Source organism: Schistocerca cancellata, chromosome 7, assembly GCF_023864275.1.
Source record: "Schistocerca cancellata isolate TAMUIC-IGC-003103 chromosome 7, iqSchCanc2.1, whole genome shotgun sequence".
NCBI classification, from domain to species: domain Eukaryota; kingdom Metazoa; phylum Arthropoda; class Insecta; order Orthoptera; family Acrididae; genus Schistocerca; species Schistocerca cancellata.
Genome location: NC_064632.1, coordinates 591,816,805 through 591,835,181, shown reverse-complemented (window position 1 = coordinate 591,835,181; position 18,377 = coordinate 591,816,805). Strand labels below are relative to the sequence as shown.

Genomic DNA, 18,377 nt, shown 5'->3' with positions numbered 1-18,377 from the left:
AAAGAACACATTGACACCGGTGTGTCAGACCCACCATACTTGCTCCGGACACTGCGAGAGGGCTGTACAAGCAATGATCACACGCACGGCACAGCGGACACACCAGGAACCGCGGTGTTGGCCGTCGAATGGCGCTAGCTGCGCAGCATTTGTGCACCACCGCCGTCAGTGTCAGCCAGTTTGCCGTGGCATACGGAGCTCCATCGCAGTCTTTAACACTGGTAGCATGCCGCGACAGCGTGGACGTGAACCGTATGTGCAGTTGACGGACTTTGAGCGAGGGCGTATAGTGGGCATGCGGGAGGCCGGGTGGACGTACCGCCGAATTGCTCAACACGTGGGGCGTGAGGTCTCCACAGTACATCGATGTTGTCGCCAGTGGTCGGCGGAAGGTGCACGTGCCCGTCGACCTGGGACCGGACCGCAGCGACGCACGGATGCACGCCAAGACCGTAGGATCCTACGCAGTGCCGTAGGGGACTGCACCGCCACTTCCCAGCAAATTAGGGACACTGTTGCTCCTGGGGTATCGGCGAGGACCATTCGCAACCGTCTCCATGAAGCTGGGCTACGGTCCCGCACACCGTTAGGCCGTCTTCCACTCACGCCCCAACATCGTGCAGCCCGCCTCCAGTGGTGTCGCGACAGGCGTGAATGGAGGGACGAATGGAGACGTGTCGTCTTCAGCGATGAGAGTCGCTTCTGCCTTGGTGCCAATGATGGTCGTATGCGTGTTTGGCGCCGTGCAGGTGAGCGCCACAATCAGGACTGCATACGACCGAGGCACACAGGGCCAACACCCGGCATCATGGTGTGGGGAGCGATCTCCTACACTGGCCGTACACCACTGGTGATCGTCAAGGGGACACTGAATAGTGCACGGTACATCCAAACCGTCATCGAACCCATCGTTCTACCATTTCTAGACCGGCAAGGGAACTTGCTGTTCCAACAGGACAATGCACGTCCGCATGTATCCCGTGCCACCCAACGTGCTCTAGAAGGTGTAAGTCAACTACCCTGGCCAGCAAGATCTCCGGATCTGTCCCCCATTGAGCATGTTTGGGACTGGATGAAGCGTCGTCTCACGCGGTCTGCACGTCCAGCACGAACGCTGGTCCAACTGAGGCGCCAGGTGGAAATGGCATGGCAAGCCGTTCCACAGGACTACATCCAGCATCTCTACGATCGTCTCCATGGGAGAATAGCAGCCTGCATTGCTGCGAAAGGTGGATATACACTGTACTAGTGCCGACATTGTGCATGCTCTGTTGCCTGTGTCTATGTGCCTGTGGTTCTGTCAGTGTGATCATGTGATGTATCTGACCCCAGGAATGTGTCAATAAAGTTTCCCCTTCCTGGGACAATGAATTCACGGTGTTCTTATTTCAATTTCCAGAAGTGTAGATTTAGATCTGTAAGCTTTATGGCTGCACATTCAAAGATCATGTCTGTTCCTATCTCCTTTTGGGTAGGAAGTGGGCTATATTCAATGTGTTGTTTTATGAAGATGGCAACCCCACCATGTCCATCATTTGATCTGGAGTACTGTTCACACAATTTGAAATTCTGTAGTGAGGTTAACTTAATTACATCAGTGCAGAGCCAGTGCTCTGCTTGGCTTACTAGTGAGATATCACTGTGATCACTGGTCAGCAAATGATTAAGTCATCAGTTCTGTTGCTTAAGGATTGGACATTTGTGATAATAGATTTTCAGGTCTGAGTGGGGTTTACTCAGGGGGCTCCAAGTCATATTTACTGTGTCACTGACCTTTAGTTTAAATTGTACTGTATTCCACATATGTTGACTTCTGAGCAGTTGTGCTGGTTCTGTTGGTCGTCCTTGGCAGTCATCTTCCAGGTGGTCCTGAAAACTATCCATATGCACATCACACTGCTGAGGTGTCACATTATCATTTTGGAGGGCTGTCTTGATAATGTTCACCATCACATTATTGATCCTTTCAGGTTCCTGACCTTTTTGAAGGGTCAGGGGGTTTGTATTTTGTCTCTGCGACTTCATGACACATTTGTGTAGAGTAGTTTGCGCTGTATGGCCACTATTACTCTTTTTATTTCCCATCTTGTTTGTCTTTATCCAATTGCTTATAAGCATCTGTTTATGGTTTCTGACTTTTGGTTTCTTATTATCTCCCATAGTTGTCAGGAAGGCCAATCTATTGCAGATAATCTCCTTGCCACAATTGTTTAGGTGGAAACCATGTGTAGTGAAGTGGTTTCTGGTTAGTCTCTCTATTTCAAAGTTCACAGCAATTCTTTTTTTGTATGCATGTTTTGCTAAATTCTGTGCTTGTATGAGGTGGAGGTTTGCAGTATTAATTTTACTATTTAAATTATGAACATCAAACCTTCTGGGCATAGGATGGATGATCATATTCATTATGTGACTTAGAGCGAATATTGGTTCCAATGGTTCTACCACATGTTTCATCATTAGATCAAGAGGTTTGTCTGTGTCGATAGAACCCTCCCCCCCCCCCCCCCCCCTTACAATCAAAGTATCACATGTACTGAAGCTTCTTGTCAAATTTTCTGAATTTTTTACCACCTCTTTTAGTGGAGCGCCAGGTTTTACTATGCTTTTTACCTGGTATGAGGGCCCTAGTTTGTCTTGCAGTATTTGAGCACTGTCTCTTCCATGACTGTCACTTAATATTAGTACTTTCATTTTTTCCGAGATTATCTTGCTATGTAATATTCTGGAATTACTTTCATTTTCGTCGTGTACTTATATTGGTGCTTGAGCAATTATGTTCACTGGCGGATTACTCATACACTGTGTGGCAGATTGTTCACTTTGGGTTAATTTTTGTGTAAGATCTTGTGCAATGTTAGACTGTAAATTGCACTTGCACCAGGTGGTTATCAGAAGTCACAATTCTATAATCACTTTCTGGATCCATTTAACGTAGGCCTCCATCATACTAGTTTTGTTTTCCATGGCAGTTTGTTTACATGTAGATTGTACAGTGCTATGATCACAAGTGGCTCTAGACAACACATGGTTTCTGTTAGGGTTCAGCATTGCATTCCGAGCACAATTTACGGCTTGACTATATCTTGTAGTACACTGTCCCGCCAAATGCCAGTTTTTGTTACCGATATTTACGTTCGTGGTGTGGATGATGAGTTCATTGTTTGTGGGTTTATTGGTTACTGCCAGTTCAAGTTCAAGTTTATTACACTTCACTAATAGTTCTTGATACTTCACCAGTAGGTTTTCATGCTGGAGGCTGAGGACCATTATTTCTTGTTTCACCAATGTATTTATGTGATCCTGCACTTTTAGATTATTGTCTACTTTGGATTCTGTAGCTAGTATGATGCATTGGTGGCAGGTCCACTGATCTTCACTGTTAAAGTATTACAGGTTAACTTCAACACATTTTTCGTGGCACCAGTAATTCCAGTTAATTCACAGAATACCTCATATAACTCTTTTTGAACATATTTCACACTTGTTACGGTTGAAATTTGTTGTAACTGCAGGATCGGCAATTTGTACACTTTTACCCGGCGCCATCTTGGTATGTTACAACACTGTTCTTCAAATATTTTGTTGCAGCAGTTCTTGTAACTGTTGTTCTTTTTCACTAGAAATCAATATCTTTTAGGATGTAGTGTCACATTTACCTCTTTTTCAGAGTAGGCATATCTTCTGAAATAGTTCTTAAGTCATCAGACTCTTCTCCAAAGTACTGTGGTAATCAGAGTCTTTTAGCCCACTCTATCAATATTTTAATCAGGCCTTTTTTCTGCTTTTGGTAGTGGCTGGGATTTTGATGGAGGTCTCTATCCATGTGAGCAGGCTTTCTGTAGACTTTGTGCCCTAAGCTTTTGTCAAGTCTTCTAAGATCTGGAGACACTATTGAAAACGTTTTCTTCCCATCTGTAAAAACAGCCCAGAGTACTATGAAAGCACAGTACTGACACGATTTTTAAACCAACAAGAAAAGTGGGTGACTGTTTGAACACTGAAGTACCTACATCTGCCATTCACCATAGCACGAATGTACAAAATCCCTTGCAGATGTGGTCAAGTGTATGTAAAAACTACAAAATGAAACATTAACACTCAGCTTAATGAACAAAAGGGCAGTTGATATCTGGGAAGCATAGATAAATTGGCAGGAACAATTCCTGCAATGGTACCAGGGAACACAAAATTCATTTCTCTAACACTATGTTTGTATCAAGATCCAATTACTACTTTGCTAGGATGCACAGACACACCACAGAAATTCAAAAACACAGAAACAACATTAAAAGAAAATAAGAAGGATTGAAATTAAACAAGATGTGGACCTTAATGTCAAATGAAGCAAACAAGACAACTCTTCCACACCACAAGCTCCATAACAAACACTGGCACAAATCCATGACATTAGGTAATTGTCTGGTGACATCACTGATGTGTCACTCACACCAACACGCAAAAAGCAGTGATCAAAGTTTACAAAAGTTTATTATCCAAAGAAAGACATGTCTGCTTTGACAATAATAATAAACCCACAATTAGTGTCTCACAGCTACGATGACTTGACATTATGGTGAGTCCAGAGTCTGACAAAGTAATGCAATTAGGATCTTCATAGACAAATACACTTGTATGGAAAATATTCTAAGCCCAAGTAAGCTGTCCTGAACAACACAAGCATATGAGCAGAAATACTGGATACAATCAGACTGTGACAAGGGAACAATGATAAAGGCTGAATATGGCAGTGTCAGTCTCTGAGATGGACCTTAAGAGAGCCTCCTAAGACGATTGGGTGAGTAGCACCTCCTTGGAGGCTAGGAGAGGCTCTCAAAGCTGCAAGAAGTGAGTTTTGCAGCTCTGGCACTGATCTTTATAGTGGTCGGTGACGGAATACTCACAGCATAATTTTCTGTTCGTGTGTGCGGCAGACTCAAATAGCTTCCACAGAAGTGGTGGTTTGTGCTAGCTCTGGTTCTGCCACCTGCTGTCCGTTCATTACTGTGACACACGTGCAGGGGCCATGCAGGCTGCATGTGTGCCCAAGGTGCCCAAAGGGTTGCCGATTGCTGTTGCAAAGATCTCTGGTGTAGCATTCAACCTCTAACAGGAAAAGATGTGAGGCTGCAGCCCATCTCACTGTCTTCAACTGGGTACTATACTGCAGTCAGTCAGCATCCACACCCATGGTGACAGCTTTTGGTGTGGCAGTGGTGGAGGCAGTGTTCTGGCCCTGGGTCGGGATTTCCACGTTCCAGTCGACTGCCTCATCCTCGGGTTATCTGATAGGGTGAGGGCAATGACTCTGGAACAGAAACTGGAGTTATACCAGTGCTGGGCATAGCAGGGCTGAGGCATTTTCGAAGCTGATTGATGTGCTTCCAGCAGGTGACACCATGAGCCAAAGTAAGTTCCTTCATACTTTGACCAAGGAGATGGTGGCGATAGCCATTGCTTTCAGCCTCAAGACAATGTAAAGGCCCACACAGGGTCATGAGTGGCAAAGTGATGATGCTGAGGATGCTGAGTGGCTTCAGGGGCAGACTGATGGTGCAGCAAAGAGTTGAGACTGGTGAGAATGTCCATGTAGTTTCTCTGCTGGGGAGGAGCCTTCCTGTGGAGTGGCTTAATAGGATGCCAGGAATAACAAGGGTGTGTCATCCAATCAATGGTGCTGACAGAGTTTGGTCATTTCTGTTTTTAATGTCCTGACAAATCTTCCTGCCTTGCCATTGAAAGCTGGGTGAAAAGGTGCTGTGTGGATCATTTGGATGCCCTTTTTTTTCTTTTTCTTTCTTTTTTGCAAAGTTACGTGAACATTGTTGGTGTGAATTGAGATCCACTGTCTGAAACAAACATTTTGGGAAGCCCTTCAATAGCAAAAATATGTGACAGAGCATGAATGGTGTGTTCCAAGGATGTGTCTGACATTTTGGAGACATAGGGAAATCCACTACCTTCATCGACCACAATAAGGCAGGAGCAGCCAAGGAAAGGTCCAGAGGCAACATGAAGGTGGGACCAAGGTTCAGACGTGTCAGGCCAGGGGTAATAATGTTGAAGGGGAGCTGCCTGTTTGCTTTGGCTTGTAGGACAGGAGGAGACTAAGGTGGTAATGTCTGCATCCATGTCCTTCCAGTACACATTCTGCCATGAGAGGCATTTAGTGAGGATGCTGCCCCAGTGTCCTCCATGTACAAATTGCAATACCCGTGGCTGTAATGTTTTTGGAATAACTACTTGTTTTGTGCCAGCACCCCCTTGTATGAAGAGGATTCCAAGCAGCAATGAGAGGTCACCTTGATGATGCCAGAATCCTTGAATGTCTGGATTACTGATGTCTTTTTGATGTAGGGGCCTCCCACTGCAGACCATGTTGAGGACCACCCTAAGTGTGGGATGGTTGCTGGTGTGTTGTGCGACAAGTTTTGCATTGGGTGGTAGGTGGGCGACAGCCTCAGCTGCCATCATGTCCAAGTGAAAACACATTTCAGGGCCATCATCAAACTCCTTGCCATTGCCCACATGTAGGTGGGATGGCAGGTCTGTGCTGGTGCGCTGTGGTGAGGTTTGATAACGGGTGTCACATGTGCAGGTGGAAAGGAGAAGGGCCCACTGCAGAATGTGCCATGCAGTGTGAGTGGAAATAGTGGCTGTATCATTGAATAATAACAAAAGCAGTTTGTGGTCAATCAGTGTGAAGCAGTGGCAATATATTTAATCATGAAACTTCTTTGCACCAAAGACTTCTTTTTCTATTTGGCTGCAATTATGTTGTGGTGCAGGCAGAGTTTTGGACACATGGACAATTGGCTGTTCAACCACATTGATGATGTGACAGAGAACCAGCCCCAGACCATAATCTGATGCATCTGCTGTCAGTACCAATGGGTATTACGAATCATAAGCCATCAAGCATGTGAGACACAGGAGTGATTGCTTGAGCATTCAGAGTGCCTTGGCACATTCTGTGGTCCGTTCCCACTTGACATTTTTGTACAATAGTTGGCATAGTGGATCCATGATGGCAGCTGCATGTGGGATAAAAACCTGCAGTAGTTCAAGTTTCCCAGTATGGATTTCAGCTGTGTTGTAGTCATTGGTGTGGGCAGATGTTGGATGGTGTCAATATATTCTGCTATACGATGTATACTCAAGGCTGTGATTAAGTATCCTAGGTATGTCGCTTGAGACATAAAGAACAGGCACTTCTCTCTGTGACATATGAGACTGGCCTCTTGTAGCTTTGTGAAGAGGGTCTACAGGTTGTCTGCTAACTCCGTGGCATCCTTGCCCGTGACTAGTATGTCATTCACATATTTGACTACACCAGGAAGTGCCTAGACCAGTTGATCTAGGTATATAAGGTAGATTTTGATGTGTATTTTGCCCCTGTCAGTCTAGTCACCAAATCATCAATCTTAGAAATTGGATACACATTCAAAATGGGTTGCATGTTGGCTGTCAACTTAAAATCTCTACAATCTCATAGTGCACCATTTGGTTTTTCAGCTAAGACTGTGGGCATTGTCCAGTGGGTGTTGGCCACTGGAGTGGTGATCCCTGTATCTTGAAGCAATTATAAATTGTCTCGCACTTTGTTTTAAAGGGCAAACAGAACATTGTGGGTTTTGCAGAAGTGCGGTTGGGTTGTGGGGAAATTCGTAACTCCAGAAGTGGGATGCTTGAAAACAGACAGAAATTAGTTCAGTAGTCATGTCAATGAAGAATTTGTAGTCACTGAGTGGACAGGAGGTTCTGCATCATGGATCTCTAGTCTGAGAGCAAAAAATAAGAAGGTTACCGTGATGTGATTTGTCTACTACCAGCATCCATTTTTGAAATGTGTTTGGCCGATACAAGATTGTGGGCCAAAACTGTCCTTTGATGTGGATGACATCACTGGTGTAGCTCCACACATGCTGACTGAATGGCTGAAAAGTTGGTGCTCCCAAAGAGGAGTATGTGGCCAAGTTGAAGATTATGTATCAACCTGAAAATTGACTGCATGTCCTTTGACTTGAAGTAAGAGGTGGATGGAACTGGTGATATGAGGCAACATAGCCTGAACAAATCTGGTGGGTAGGTAGGGAGTGTCATCATCCACTGATTCATGATCAGCTTTATCCCAGTTATTACAGTCCACAGACATTTTATGTTTGGGAGACCTCAGCTCGGTGTCCCTTCTTGCCATAATCATTATGCTTTCCTCACCTGAATCGGCATTGCTGCCACAGATGGCATATGAAATACCTACTGCAAGAGGTAAATTGCTTAAAGTGTTGCTAATGTGAGTGATTGGCAGGATTAGGAGGCTGCCTCTGGGCTGGGTCTCGTTTCTGACTCCATGGGTATTGCAGATTTGTCACAAGCACTGTTAGAGGGTCCTCAATAGCTGCTGTGGAATGAAATGATTGTTTGAATACTCGTATGATTGGAAGACATGTTTCCAGAGGAGGATCCTTCAATTTGAAGAGGTCTTTACTGAGATTGTCATCCAGTGTGCAGACAAGGATCATGTGTCTGACAAAACACACAGTGTACAACTGTTTGCAGGTGGCATTAGTGCATTGGATATGGCAGTCTCTGAATAGGCCCTGCAGTCAGGTGATCCATTATTCATATGTTTGATTGGCTTCATTTTTGCAACTGAAAAATTTGTGCCTTGCAGTGGTAACATGGACTTGTGCATCCAAGTATTCTAGAGGACTGCACTTAATTTGAAACTTCCTGGCAGATTAAAACTGTGTGCCCAACCGAGACTCAAACTCGGGACCTTTGCCTTTCGCGGGCAAGCACTCTACCAACTGAGCTACCGAAGCACGACTCACGCCCGGTACTCACAGCTTTACTTCTGCCAGTATCTCGTCTCCTACCTTCCAAACTTTACAGAAGCTCTCCTGCGAACCTTGCAGAACTTGCCTGCGAAAGGCAAAGGTCCTGAGTTCGAGTCTCAGTCGGGCACACAGTTTTAATCTGCCAGGAAGTTTCATATCAGCGCACACTCCGCTGCAGAGTGAAAATATCATTCTGGAAACATCCCCCAGGCTGTGGCTAAGCCATGTCTCCGCAATATCCTTTCTTTCAGGAGTGCTAGTTCTGCAAGTTTCGCAGGAGAGCTTCTGTAAAGTTTGGAAGGTAGGAGACGAGATACTGGCAGAAGTAAAGCTGTGAGTACCGGGCATGAGTCGTGCTTCGGTAGCTCAGTTGGTAGAGCGCTTGCCCGTGAAAGGCAAAGGTCCCGAGTTCGAGTCTCGGTCGGGCACACAGTTTTAATCTGCCAGGAAGTTTCATATCAGCGCATACTCCGCTGCAGAGTGAAAATCTCATTCTGCACTTAATTTGTTCATATGGAAGTGAATGAGGCTCTGCTTCAGGGTTGAACTGCTTGAGGTGTTGGAAAATCTATGGCCTGACATCAAAGCAAATATATTACAAGGAAAAGATAGTCATATCAGATAACAAAATAAAGATTATATGGGATATAATGAAGGAGGAGACTGGTAGAACCAGACATGAAGAGGGACAAATAGCATTAAGAGTAAACGATAGATTGGTGACAGGTGTGTACAGTGTTGCAGGACTTTTTAACAAACATTTTATAACTGTTACTGACAAGATGGGGTTGTCAGGTTCTGTGGATGCTGCTATTGGATACCTCAGACCAGACATTTCAAGTAACTTCCATAATATGAATTTGACCCCGACTACCCCAGCAGAAATAATATCCATCATAAAATCTTTAAAATCAAAAACATCTAGGGGGTATGAAGAAATATCAAAAAAGTTACTTAAAGAATGTAATTCTGAGTTAAGTAACATATTAAGCTATCTGTGTAACCAGTCATTTATCAGTGGAATATTTCCTGAATGGTTGAAATATGCTGAAGTTAAGCCACTGTTTAAGAAGGGAGATAAAGAAATAGCATCAAATTTCCATCCAATTTCACTATTGCCAGCATTGTCAAAAATTTTAGTAAAAGTAATGTACAATCGACTTTATAACCATCTTATCTCGAATAACATACTGTCAAAGTCACAGTTCGGATTTCTAAAGGGTTCTGATATTGAGAAGGCTACCTATGCTTACAGTGAAAATGAGCTTAATTCATTACACAAAAAATTGCAGGCATCTGGTATATTTTGTGATCTGTCAAAGGCATTTGACTGTAAATCACAATATCCTTTTAAGAAAATTAGAATATTATAGTGTAACAGGAAATGCTGCAAAATGGTTCAAATCTTATATTTCTGGCAGGAAACAAAGGGTGTTATTAGGAAAGAGACATGTTTCAAGCTATCAGGCATCATACAACTGGGAACTAATTACATGTGCAGTCCCACAAGGTTCCATTTTAGGGCCCTTACTTTTCCTTGTGTATATCAATGACCTTTCATCAGTAACATTACCAGAAGCCAAGTTTGTTTCGTTTGCTGATGATACAAACATTGCAATAAATAACAAATCAAGTGTAGTCTTAGAAAGGTCAGCTAATAAAATATTTGTGGACATTAATGATTGGTCCCTAGCCAATTCTTTGTCACTAAACTTTGAAAAAACACACTACATGCAGTTCAGAACTTGTAAGGGGTGTCCCACAAGTATATGCCTAGCATACAATAACAAGCAGATAGAAGAATTGGACTGTGTTAAATTCTTGGGATTACAGCTTGATAATAAATTCAACTGGGAGGAGCACACCACAGAACTGCTGAAGCATCTTAACAAATATCTATTTGCAATACGAATTATGTCAGACATAGGGGATATAAAAATGAAAAAGCTGGCATGCTATGCTTACTTTCATTCCATAAAGTCATATGGGATTATTTTTTGGGGCAATTCATCAAGCCAAGCTAAAGTTTTCTGGGCACAAAAATGTGCAGTATGGTGTGAACTCAAGAACATCCTGCAGATGCCTGTTTAGGGAACTAGGGATACTAACTACTGTTTCCCAATATATTTATTCCTTAATGAAATTTGTCATTAAAAATATATCACTTTTTCAAACCAACAGCTCAGTTCATGGAATCAATACTAGAAATAAGAATAATCTTCACAAGGATTTAAAGTCAGTTAGTCTTGTACAGAAAGGTGTGCATTTTTCAGGAACACACATTTTCAATAACTTGCCAGCAGCCATAAAAAGCTTAACAACTAATGAAATTCAGTTTAAGAGAAGCCTAAAGGATTAATTGGTGGCCAAATCCTTCTACTCCATTGATGAATTTCTCAGTAGAACCAACTGATTTCTGTGTGTATGTAAGTACAATATAACTTCTGCACAATTTCAGTGCAGTAATGTGTTCATTGTAAATAAGTATTTAGTAGTTGTATTACATGTTTATTACCTTATAAATAAATAAAAAACTTTTTTATTTTAAATACAGTGCATTGGTATTTGTGAAATTATTCTTTCATATAGTGTTCATTACAAAATGATGACCATGCCACTTGGGACCTGTGGAATGGTACATTAGCTTATTTGTTAGAGTTGTAAATATTTGTCATGTATTATTGTTTTTCTGACTTGTTCTACATCCTGGAGGACCACCTCACTATGGATCAATTGGAATGAAAGTAAATCTAATCTAATCTCAGTCTGATTGTGCTAAGGGAATACAGTGGCATCGGTCCCTACGATGGGATTTGAGAGTCACCTAAGACGATGGGGTGAATAGAACCCACCTGAATCCTAGGAGAGGCTCTTGAAGCTGAAAGAACTGACTTGTGCAGCTCTGGTGCTCAGCTTTATACTGGCTGGCAGTGGAATAGTTGTGGCACAATTTTCTGGCCACATGTGTGGTGAACATGAATATGTGCCACAGAAGTGACGGTCTATCCTAACATTGGTAGCGCTGCCTAGTATCCATCCATTACTGTGACAGGGGGAGCCTGCAACACTGAGGCATGCAGGATCTATGTAGGCCACATGCATGGCCAGGGTGCCTGAAGAGCTGCTGATCACTTTTGCAAAGATCTCCAATACAGCAGTCAGGACCACCATTGCATGGATCTGTATAAACATTTCATCTTGATGAGGACGTTTGAATATAAATCTGCTAGCTAACTCTGTATAGCATCTTATGATGTCTCCAACATTGAGAGTCAAAATATTAGGTACAGAAATGTACAGGGTTATTACAAATGATTGAAGCGATTTCATAGCTCTACAATAACTTTATTATTTGAGATATTTTCACAATGCTTTGCACACACACACACAAAAACTCAAAAAGTTTTTTGGCATTCACAAATTTTCGATATGTGGCCCTTTAGCCGATAATCAAGTTCCTCCCACACTCGGCGCAGCATGTCCCCATCAATGAGTTTGAAAGCATCGTTATGCAAGCTCGCAGTTTTGGCATGTTTCTTGGTAGAGGAGGTTTAAACACTGTATCTTTCACATAACCCCACAGAAAGAAATCGCATGGGGTTAAGTCGGGAGAGCGTGGAGGCCATGACATGAATTGCTGATCATGATCCCCACCATGACCGATCCATCGGTTTTCCAATATCCTGTTTATAACCCTGTAGGCACCTGACCAGAAGTCTTGTTCCTCCTGCCACTGCACTTCACTAATTCCCACTATATCTAACTTTAACCTATCCATTTCCCTTTTTAAATTTTCTAACCTACCTGCCCGATTAAGGGATCTGACATTCCATGCTCCGATCCGTAGAACGCCAGTTTTCTTTCTCCTGATAACGACATCCTCTTGAGTAGTCCCTGCCCAGAGATCCGAATGTGGGGCTATTTTACCTCCAGAATATTTTACCCAAGAGGACGCCATCATCATTTAACCATACAGTAAAGCTTAATGCCCTTGGGAAAAATTACGGCCGTAGTTTCCCCTTGCTTTCAGCTGTTCGCAGTACCAGCACAGCAAGGCCATTTTGGTTAGTGTTACAAGGCCAGATCAGTCAATCATCCAAACTGTTGCCCTTGCAACTACTGAAAAGGCTGCTGCCCCTCTTCAGGAACCACACGATTGTCTGGCCTCTCAACAGATACCCTTCCATTGTGGTTGTACCTACGATACGGCTATCTGTATCGCTGAGGCACGCAAGCCTCCCCACCAACGGCAAGGTCCATGGCTCATGGTTCATGGGGGGGAGGAAATAAAACATGAGTGGCACTTAACTGTTTCCTCATGTGGTTCTTCAATTTATACAATCTGGTTTGCTGCATTGATAATGGGTATATTCTACCCAAAAGTGTTTTTGGTCTGTGAACAGTCCAAACAGTTTTACTGTTGCATTTTCATTTTTGGTTACCTACAATTAAAAATTATGTCTTCTGTTTTTATTTGGCTTATGCATAGCTGATTGGCCAGACACCAGTAATTAGTCATTTGCATCATTTCTCTGTTGTTAGTTACTACACTAATGTAAATTCTCACCTGCAGTTATTAATGTCATTTCATCAGCATATAGTATAGTCTTACATGGTACATAATTTCAAAAGCCATTAATATAGACAACAAAGAGGGAAGGCCCAAGAACAGAGCATGGGGGTATTCCTCTTTTTATTGGGTGTATTGCTGATCTCTGCTTATTTACACACACAAGCTGTAAGTTATTGCTTAAATAAGATTTGAATATTCTGAGTGATTTATTTTTTATGCCATAATGTTCTAACTTTTGATGATTATGTCATGTGAAACTGGAGTGAAAAGCTTTGCTTAAATTAATGTGTTCCAGACATAGATAGCCTTTCTTCATACCCTTCACAAACATTATTCAACACACCTTCAACTGCTTTTACAGTTAATAGGTGAGATTTGAATCCAAACTGTTGTTCATTTAAAATTTTGTTGCTTTCAAAATAGATGTACATCTGTTATGTATACTATTTTCTATTACCTCAAATACAATTGGTTCTACTGAAATGGGCCTGTAATTATTTGGGAGGTTTTTGTCACTTTTTTGTACATAAGTAACACAGCTATCAGGCTAAGACAGTCTGGGAAAGTTACTAGTACTCTGTTAGACAGTAAGAGAAGTGGCATTTTGATTTCCTTTGCTATACATGTACGATGAAACTACCAAGTCCAAAATAGTTTTCTATTTTGGAATTGCTTGGTTTATATATCAATTTATGAACCTCTAAGTGATTAATGTCCACATAAATTTTTCACTTGTTTGTTTTGTATGAGTTAACAGAGCTTCTGCATCTAATGTAGAATTATTGAGTGGAGTGGTAGTGCTGGCACTATTTACAAAATATACATTGAGCATATTACAGTCAATAGGAACAAGTTTTTTTCTGAAATTATTAATTTCCCTTCGAATGACATTCCAGGCCACTTTAGATTTTTCTTTCGAATTTAAAATATACTCATCACTTGCACTGCACTTAGCAGTTCTTATTTTGGATCTGTAGAGTTTTCTCATATTTATGTAATTTTCCTTGTCCTAGACACTTTTATGAGACTAACCTTTCAGAATTAATTGTAGTACCCTGAGTTTGTTAAGCTGTAGAGTGTACCACTTGGTGATATGATGCTGTTTATATGCAATATCAGTATGATATCTTTTGGGTACAGTGGGCATTCCTTTTCTGATATGTACATAATCTCTTTAAGTCAATGGAAAAGCAATCAATTCTTTCATTACTATCCGTTAGATGAGACTAACCAATTTCCTTCAACTTTTCTATCACATGTTGATGTTGAAAATATAATGTAATTGGATAGAATAAAAATCCATTCACCAAGTGGCAGCAGGAGAACACACATATAAGAGATGGTTACATATGCAAGCTTTTGGAGCCAGTGGCGGCGGCTTCTTCTTCTTCTTCTTCTTCTTCTTCTTCTGGCAGAAGGATTGAAGAGTAAGGAAGAGGGGTGAAGAAAAAGGCCTGATGAGGTTTAGAAAAAAGTCTAGAGTTCATAAGTCACCCAGAAACCTGGGTCAGGAGAGACTTACCAGATGGAATACGAAGGAAAGACTAAGTGTTGGGGACTGCATTCGATGAGATTTGAAAACCTGAGAGCTTAAAGGTGGAAAACAGGGTAATATGCAAGAACATTTCCTCAGTCAGCCCCCTTGTGATTCCCCAAGCCTATGATATTCTTCCTGCTCAGCTTAATCAACTTTATATAGGGTGTACATCAAGTCCAGGAACACTTTCAATTATTTCTTGCACAAGAACTAAACATTGTACAGATGTCTTACATATTGCATTTTGAAGAAAAAATCTGAAAGTTTTTCTTACAAACATTCGATATGCAAACCACTAGTGACCTGGTAGTCACTTCCTGTATTCTCTCCTGGAGCTCTGCTACATCACATGGTAGAGGCGGTACATACACCAAATCTTTAATGTGTCCCCACAGAAAAAAGTCACATGGAGTGAGATCTGGTGATCGGGGAGGCCATTTCATGAAACAGCTGTCCCCTTCTGTAGCACAGCCGATCCATCGATGCATCAGCTCCGTGTTCAGGTACCCGCAAACTTCACAATGAAAATGGGGTGGAGCCTCATCCTGCGGAAAGATGAACAGAGAGTCCAATTGCATTTGAGACATCAGTCATTGCTGCAATATGTCCAAGTAGGAATATCAACTGACAGTGCTCACGGTGAAAAAGAATGGCCCGTACAGTTTTTGACGTGACAAGTCCCAAAAAAATTTATCTTTGGGGAATCACACTCAAATTCAATGCATTCATGTGGATGTTTTGTACCACATATTTGACAATTATACCTGTTCACTTTCCCATTAGTGTGAAAAGTGACTTTGTCACTAAAAATTAAGCAATCAATAATGGCATCCACATCCTCATTGAATTGTTGTAACTGCGAACAATACTCAAAACGCTTGTCTTTGTTGTCTTCATTGAGCTTCTGCACTAGCTCCAATTTGAATGGTTTCATGGACAGCTTCTGTTTCAGGACTTTCCACACTGTCATTGGAGCCATTTCGAGTTCAATAATGCACAGATTTCTTTGGGCTCCTTATGAATGTCTATTGTACACACTCCACATTCACTTCACTCACATTGGGATGTCTGCTTTTATTTGCGAGGCCCAAGCAACCCATCATAACGAATTTGTTGTGCCAGTGATAAATGGCATTCCTTGTTGGTGGCTTCTTACTGTACTTGGTTCTAAACATCCATTGAACAGCTGTAGCACACTTGTTTTTGTCGAACTCCAACACACAGAAAGCTCGCTCCACACCTGAACTCACCATGTTGACAACTAGTGCTGACTATCGGCAAATTAGCAAACTACTCTGTGGTGGCATACATGGAAAAATCTTTCAGGGTTTCTCTTCAAAATGACGTATGTATGATATATGTACAGTGTTTGGTTCTTGTGCAATAAATAATTGAAAGTGTTCCTGGACATTATGTACACCCTGTATTTACCACCAACTGTTTCATCTTTGAGGGGCAGACATACAAACAGATCAGGGGTACATCCATGGGGACCAGGATGGCTCCTTCCTATGAAGCCTTTTCATGGCTCACTTTAAGGGGGCTGTTCTGGGATCCATAAGCCTTCTTCCTCTGGTTTGGTTCAGATATATTGATGACATCTTTGCCAAATGCACTCATGATTAAGCTGACCTGTTACAATTCTTGTAATCTCCAAATACATTCTCCTAATTATATTTCACATCATTCTATTCCAAATCCCATGCCACTTACCTTGATGTTGATCTAATCCTCACCATATGCCAGCTACATGTTGCTGTTCACATTAAAACTACTAACAAACAACGGCGCTTACATTTTGACAGTTGCAAACCTTTCCATGTCCAACGTTCCCTCCCATACAGCCTTGGCATTTGAGGCAAACATATTTGTTCAGATGCAGACTCTTTACAGCAATACACCAACAACATCACCTGTCTTCACTGGTTGTAATTACCCCACCAGCATAGTTCAAAAGCACATTTCCCTGGTACTGCTGATTCCTCCAAGGCCATGACTTCCTAAAATTATGCACTGAAACAAGGTCCATTCTGTCAGAGATTTTTCCCACCACACCTAGAAACACCTAGAACAGCTTTTTGTCATCTTCCCAATCTCCTATATATACCGAATGAGATTTTCACTCTGCAGCGGAGTGTGTGCTGATATGAAACTTCCTGGCAGATTAAAACTGTGTGCCCAACTGAGACTCGAACTCAGGACCTTTGCCTTTCGCGGGCAAGTGCTCTACCATCTGAGCTACCGAAGCACGACTCACGCACGGTACTCACAGCTTTACTTCTGCCAGTACTTGCCCGCGAAAGGCAACGGTCCCGAGTTCGAGTCTCAGTTGGGCACATAGTTTTAATCTGCCAGGAAGTTTCATATCAGCGCACACTCCGCTGCAGAGTGAAAATCTCATTCTGGAAACATCCCCCAGGCTGTGGCTAAGCCATGTCTCCACAATATCCTTTCTTTCAGGAGTGCTAGTTCTGCAAGTTTCACAGGAGAGCTTCTATAAAGTTTGGAAGGTAGGAGACGAGGTACTGGCAGAAGTAAAGCTGTGAGTACCGGGTGTGAATCATGCTTCGGTAGCTCAGATGGTAGAGCACTTGCCCGCGAAAGGCATAGGTCCTGAGTTCGAGTCTCGGTCGGGCACACAGTTTTAATCTGCCAGGAAGTCTCCTATATATCCTTCTCAGACCATATGCTGCTTCTGCACCCATTTCCCTACTTTATGGTTCCTACCCCTGTGACCATCTCCACTGCAAGACTTGTTGTATGCAACCTCCTACCACCACATATACCAGCCCTGTACCTGCCAGAACATATACTATCAAAGGGAGAGCCACCTGTGAAACAATGTCATATACCAGCTATTATGTGAACACTATTCAGCCTTTTACTTCTGCATGACTACCACAATGTTATCAGTTAGGATGAATGGACATAGGCAAAGGGTGTATACTGGCATCACACAATACCCTGTTGTGGAGTGTGCACTACAACATTGGCCTTAATTTACATTAATTTCTTTGGTCTTAGCATTTCTTCATGGTGACTATTCTGTTCTTCACTCTGTTTTAGTTTTCTACATCTTTCATTTTCTGATACATCTGTTTTTTGCCATCCCCATCCCATCTCTATCACACACAATGCACTTAGCTTTTCTCTCCTATTAACTTGTGCACAATGTTTTAGCAGTAATCTGTGTCTTGCATATTACCCTATCTTCCACCTTTAAGCTCTCAGGCTTTCAGATATCATCTGATGCAGTCCCCAAAAACCTTTCTTTCCTTCTCATCCCATCCACTAAGTTTCCCCAACCCAGAGTTCTGGGTGACTTTTGCGAACTCTACCTGTCTTCATAGACCTCGTCAGTCCTTTTCCTTCACTCCCCTTTTGTCCCCTTCAAACCTTCTACCAGAAGAAGCAATCACTGGCTCCATGA

General features: G+C 42.3%; 1 protein-coding gene and 1 non-coding gene across 2 annotated transcripts in view; one reads left to right on the top strand and one right to left on the bottom strand.

Moving 5' to 3' along the window:
- Positions 1-18,377, bottom strand: part of LOC126092435 (uncharacterized) — a 279,342-nt gene that overhangs the window by 13,704 nt on the left and 247,261 nt on the right. The window lies entirely within an intron of this gene.
- On the top strand, positions 9,192-9,266 carry Trnas-uga (transfer RNA serine (anticodon UGA)). The gene has a single exon. It is a non-coding gene; the product is annotated as a tRNA-Ser (tRNA).